Below are 6,887 nucleotides of genomic sequence, written 5' to 3'. Positions count from 1 at the left end.
TATATATATATTAATAAATATTTGATTATTAATTCAATTATATACCATTACTGTATGTTCACTTAAAATTGTTATGAAAAATATATAAATTTCAAATGTTGAATCCGCCTGCTTCAATTTCTGCTTTACCAAACACACCCTGAAGCTAAGTTCTTAACTATTAATATGTTCATGTGTATTATTCATTACGTATTTAAGAGTAAGGTTCTTGTCCACAAAAAATCTATTAACATACTTTCTAGTTTCACCTCTTCTATCATACTTTCTTCGGTCCTTTTTTAATTATCACAGTTTCCTTTTTGAGAGTCAAACATTATAGACTTTGACTAACATTTTAAGATGTGCTTTTTTTAATTATATTCATTTGGAAAAAAAATGTAACTTACAGTTTTGAATATCTATGTTTTTATTTTAAATATCAAATTAGTGTAATCTAATTTAGCTTTAAAAGTTAGTCAAATTAACTCACAAATAGCACAACATAACAACTAAGTGAGTATATTCAAATCTCAACCTTACCCTAAGAATTTAAGATAAAAGTTTTTAAAAGGAATAAATAAGGAAGACATGTTGGCAAGTAGGTCTAAATTGAGTGATGATTATTAACTCTTCAAATCTACTTCATTTTTTCCTAGTTGATTAATAGATAGAAACATAATTTTTGAGGCTCCGATTATGACAAGGATATGAGCCTACTCAAATTAGAACTAAATTAGTTGATCCTCTTTGATCGATCGAATCATTCATCAATATCAGAGATACAAAATTTATTTTAAAAAATGTACAAAGTATATTCACTTGGAAATTTCCATTCCCATAGACTATTATGAAGAGGAAAGTATTAGTCATGAAGAAATTTTCGATGAATGCGTGATTATTTTTATTATTATTATTAGATGAATATTAAAAATTGATTAATAATGTCCATTAATTCCTCAAGGTTTTGAGCTATTCAAATCAACATCATTTTTTTCACACGTCAATCCCTAATTGAGTGGTCAAAAGAATCACAATTGTTTATTCAACAAATATAAGAGAAAATTGACACAAAATTAAAGAGGAAAAAAAGTACTATCAAAGTACTCCTTTGAAATCTTCTTAAATTGGAAGGTGTTTTTTCAATAAATATATAGAAATTTCCAATAAATGCATGATACTCCCTCCGTTCACTTTTAGATGGCACTTATTTCTAAGATAAATTTTCATTTTTAGTTTTTTACTCGTCAAATCTGACATATCAAGAAAAGACAATAATTTTTTTTTTCATATTTTACCCTCAATATTAAATATTTATTTTCCAAATCATTTTCTAAGACATCATTTAATAGGAAATAATTTGGTAAAATACCTATATCATTAGTTATTTTCTTAATGGGTGTGTCAATGCAAAATGTGACAAGTAAAAGTGAACTGAGGAAGTATTTTTTTTAAATTGTTGATCAATATTCGTGAATTTATAGTTGATTATTCATAATTAACCAATTAACGAACTCCATGAGTACATTTGGATAATTAGCTCGTAATTAACCTAGGTGTGATCTCTTGACTTAAATTTATTGGTCAGTGCAATTATAGTATACTCAAGGCATGGTTGATTGGAAACAAGTTGTCTCGAGATTAATTGTTTTGGAATTAGTTATCTTAGGATTGTTATTCTACTCTCAATATAATATAAAAATAACATTTTAATTTCGGGACAACAATTTATCTACACAGTATCTAATATCTATTTCAAAACTCTATTGATGTAGATTCGCACCTTAAAGTCTCACTTTTGACATAAAAAGCTGCTATCAAAGATAATTTCATATTTATATTTAGAAAGTACAATCAATTATAAATGAATGACAATGACGGGATTAACTCTTTTTAAAAAAACTTATCTTAATATCATTTTTTTTATATTGATTTGAAGAATATCTCTTAATATTCAAATGAGTTTACAATTAAAATAGAGTTGTACAATTTTGACCACTAACTTAGTTAGATATTAAAGTCAACATTTTCTATACATTATCCAATTTTTTTCTATATATAAGCAAACACGGAGAAAATGACCAAAATGGTCCTTCATGTATAGAGGTTGAATTATTCTGGTCCTCTATATATATCACTTTATCTAAATAGTCCTTAATGTATATGAAAAGAGGATCATTTTAGTCCTTAACCCTAAAACTAACCAAAAAAATCAAAAAAACTATTTGATTTAACAGTGGGTCCCACAGAAGTGACAGATAGCAAACTCTTCTTCCTCAATCTGCTTTCTTTCACCATTACTACCGCAGACCCATCTCCTCAACTTCTTACTTTTGCCATTTTCTCTCCTGCTTCATATCCTCATAAGAAAAATACTACACACCTCACCCATTTTTCATCTCCATTGAAACAAAATTTTCAGAAGCTTCCATTATCATACATAAAGAAGAAGAAGAAAACCAAGATCACTAAAACAAATGTAAACTAAGTAAATCAAATAAAAGACTCCATTTATTCTCTCTTGTAGAAGCGATCTATGAGGAGGATTATAGCTTTCTTTTCGTTTTTTCCTTTTCAAGATTAGTAATTTTTTCAAGTCATTTTTTTCATTTTATTTTTAAAATTAAATGGTAAAATATTTCACGGGCATAGATAAGAAACAAAAACCTTACGAATATTCTTGAAATTTGAAGAAACTTTTGTGTGTATGAGGAGATTTTGGGAGCAGAAATCATAGAAGAAATGGTAAAAGAAAGAAGATGAAGGAGAAGCAATGGCTGAAGAAAGAGGGAGGAAGAAGAGTGTGGGGCCCACAGTTAAAGTTAACGGTTGTTTTTATGTTTTCAGTTAGTTTTTAGGGTTAGGACCAAAATGATACTCTTTATATATACATAAAGGACTATTTGAATAAGATGGTATATATAAAGGACCAAAATAATTCAACACCTATATATGAAGGACTATTTTGATCATTTTCTCAGCAAACACGTCTCAAAGTATATTCACTACAAGAAGACAACAAAACCTTTGTGCAAAAAATCCTAGTTTAAATTCAACAAATTATATTTTATCACTTCTGTAGATTATAGTTCACAACTAAAGTGAAATGGCACCACCATCAACCATCACTGTGTTGCTCAATCTGTGTTTAAAACAGTACTACTGATTACAATAACTTTTGCAAAAACACAAAGTTCTCAAAGTTTAATTAACCAGTGAAGAACAGAAGAACATAATTTAATTCACAAAACTAAAATCTATAAAAACATACCAGAATCTGTAAAAAAAAAAAAAGATCAAGCCCACTGAATGCACAATGTCCCCTTAAGAAAATTATTCCCCTCTAGTATCCGAGGTTTGATTTGGAATATGTCCTCCCAGGATAGAATGATCTCAATCACCAGTACTGTATTGATACCCAAAACTCTGGTGTTAGCGAGCCACTCAACGACAATAAATTACACAAAGAAAATTTGTGCAGAAGAAGAAGAAGAAATCAGAAATTTTCGTAAGTAAAAAGTTTGAAGAATTACAGGTATTTATAGCCAAGAGGAACTAGTTCAGAAAGGTTGCAACATTGATACCCAAAACTCTGGTGTTAGCGAGCCACTCAACGACAATAAATTACACAAAGAAAATTTGTGCAGAAGAAGAAGAAGAAATCAGAAATTTTCGTAAGTAAAAAGTTTGAAGAATTACAGGTATTTATAGCCAAGAGGAACTAGTTCAGAAAGGTTGCAACATTTCAGAATCCACATGACCATTCATGAAAGTTTGCAACGTTTCAAATGCAACTTTCAGAACAGTCATTTCCAACGGCGGGAAATTCAAAATAAAACGGGAAAGAATTTAAATAAAATGGGTCGCGCGGATCCGAGTCGGGTCGGAACGTTTCGATTAATTAACTAAATAATTGAAACGTTTTGGCTATTTTATTTAATTTAAATTTTGTCCAAAAATAATCTCTCAATCGATCATTTTCCAAAGCCAAAGTTGAGCGAGCGCCAATGACGGCGCGAGGGGGTCCCTCTTTCCAACCTTTTTAACATCTAATAGAAGTGTTTCTCTATTTAAACACATCTATTTTTCTTTCCAGCACCAATGAGGGGAAAATGTCTTTTCTTAAAGCATAAGAAAATCTTTTCCAATTCCTCTTTTCATCTTCTCTTCATTTTTCATTAACTCTTGTTATACCCAACAATTGTTATACCCAACACACTATTCCCCCATTCGTCAGCCTCATCGTGAGAGTCCTTACGTTCATTTGCTTGTTGATTTCATTCTTCGTAATTGTTCTCAACACTCATACTGTTAGTATTGTTGATGGGACGTTAAAATCAAGTTCAAAGACTTCTACGCTTACAGGTAAAATTAATACAAATTTCCAATGAAATTTTGTCAGAAACATTTTCAACTGATTTTTTTTTTCTCTTTAGTGATACAATTAATAAAATAACATCTCCATATACATAGAGGCGTATGCAAGAGGGGGTCACTGGGTTTACGTGAACCCATGCTCTTCTCCCAAAATCATATATAGTAGTGTTATATTTTTGATTTTTTTGTTAAATATAGATGTGTGAACCCACACACGAAATAACATATAATGTGATGACGATTGGTGCATCTCTTAGTGAGGTTAGAAATTTGAATTTTATATCTATCTTGTTTTTCTTTCTTTCTAAAATTGGATAACACCTCTCTAAGTGGTTATTGATAACACTTTTGGCATTTTAATTAATCAAACATTTCAATTTTGAACCTATAATTTTAAAATTGTAACTGTTTTCAGTGATAAAAACTTAAATGTAAACCGTTTAGATCCACTTTTTCATAATAGTGCACTCATCATCTCAAAATTTTGAATACGCCTATATACAACTTACAAGACTCGAACTTGAAACTTGTGACGAAGAACGAAAAAGTACTTATCAGTTCACCATCCATAATCCTTTGTCAATAACAAGAGTACTAGAAATTAGTACACTTAAAGAAAGTCATGACTAGTACTCACTATTGAATAGTTCCACATCGAACCAAAAAAGGAATTTACATAGTCTTGAATAATCCTCTTCATTTGAACTACTTTTTAGTTTTTATTATAAGTTTTAAATAATTTTTTACACTGTCAGTGCATACGCTCGGATAAATAAACTTATTTATTTGTGCAGTCTATTTCCTACTTTCTTGCTACTGGAGCAGCAGCAAGTTTTGGAATGACACAAGAATTGAAACAACTTCCAGGCACTGATAATCTTAATTATAAATTTCTCAATACTTCAAATGCTGCAGCCAGTCTTTGTCTTATTGGATTCTTTTTTGCTGCTGCTTCATCAATTTTCTCTTCTTATAATCTTCCAAAGAGAGCTTCATATTAAATTTTAAAATAAAAAATATTAGTTTGGTCCAATGTTTTGAGAGGTTAATTATGTAAAAAAAATGTTGTCACATTTGGTCAAGTCATATTGTGTTAAGTTGCAATTTGTATGTAATTGTTTAAGTAAGTTGGTGAATTTTAGTATTTCTTGTGTAATTTTTTGTGTTGAGATTTGTCTTCAATTTGGGTATTTTCTTGTGTGTTCTTAAGAAATTGTATTAATTTCGAAGTCAATGAAAATTAGCGAACATTTCTTATACATAACCGAGAACACATTTTAATTTAATTTTAACACATTTTGTCACGCGCAAGGCCTCTTATCTCTTTTCATGAGTTAAACACGTGAAAAATCTTTTTAATAATGATGGTAATGTTATATTGAAGTGTGTAATCATCTTATCTAAAAACTTTAACTATTAAAGAGAACACATACTTTAATTACCCTTTAGGTCCATATAAATGAAAGCTTCTTAGGTCTTTTAATGGAGAAAGGGGTGAAATTGGGGCTGGTGAAAGGATGAAATGAGGGAAAGGGGTGAAATTGGGGCCGGTGAAAGGGGTGAAATTGGGGCTGGTGAAAGGATGAAATGAGGGAAAGGGGTGAAATTGGGGCCGGTGAAAGGGGTGAAATTGGGGCTGGTGAAAGGATGAAATGAGGGAAAGGGGTGAAATTGGGGCCGGTGAAAGGGGTGAAATTGGGGCTGGTGAAAGGATGAAATGCGGGGAAAAAAGAGTGAAATTAGGGCTTCTATGTGGAGGTGGGTGTATTGGCATGCACATGTGGAGGTCCATGTGGTATTTTAATACACACATGGATGCCACATAACTCTTCCGTTAAACTGAAGGGTAAGTGTGGTCCAATAGTTAGACGGGAAAGGCATTTCTAAGCCGAAATATAGTTTAAGGGTATATTTAATCTATTTCGAATAGTTTAAGGATAGTTTTGACTTTTTTTCATTTAAAAAATAAATAGAGATATGTTAGAGTTTCCAAATTATGATATACAACATGAAATGGAACAACAAAATATTTAATACATAAGTATGGTCTTGGAGATCCTTCGGGGGTTGCTTAGATAGTTTGGGTTGGGACTTTCATAATGATGATCTCAAGTTTGAGTTGAGTGTGTTGTATGAGATTTGTCTAGTGTGGTTTACCTTTTTTATGTGGTTTGTGAGCTATTGCACATACATGAATATGATTTATTATGTACGCATCAAAGGGTAGCAAGTTCCTTATCATGAAAATAGATAAAAATAATTTTGAATATTGTCTTTAACCTTTAAACCCAATTGCTTCATGGATAATTTTAAGTTTAATAAGTTTAACCCTATGATTAAATGATTAAATATTGATTTTTTATTTTTTATTTTTTATTTTTTATTTTAAAAAAAAGAAGAAGAAAGAATAAAAATAGGGAAAAATTGTATATAATAGCAAACTATTAATTCAAATTAAATGCTATAAACAAAGTTTGATTTAATTGTACCCCATAGCAAACTATTTCGCCTCTCTCCTGGTGAATCTCGCTCGC

The 6,887-nt window shown here is 30.4% G+C and overlaps 1 pseudogene; it reads left to right on the top strand.

Moving 5' to 3' along the window:
- The first annotated feature begins 2,749 nt into the window (after positions 1-2,749).
- On the top strand, positions 2,750-5,354 carry LOC102593780 (CASP-like protein PIMP1; annotated as a pseudogene).
- Positions 5,355-6,887: the final 1,533 nt, after the last annotated feature.

Source organism: Solanum tuberosum, unplaced genomic scaffold (genome assembly GCF_000226075.1).
Source record: "Solanum tuberosum cultivar DM 1-3 516 R44 unplaced genomic scaffold, SolTub_3.0 scf00577, whole genome shotgun sequence".
Taxonomy (NCBI): Eukaryota; Viridiplantae; Streptophyta; class Magnoliopsida; order Solanales; family Solanaceae; genus Solanum; species Solanum tuberosum.
The sequence above is the reverse complement of the archived record's forward strand: the minus strand, read 5'-3'. Positions and strand labels throughout refer to the sequence as shown.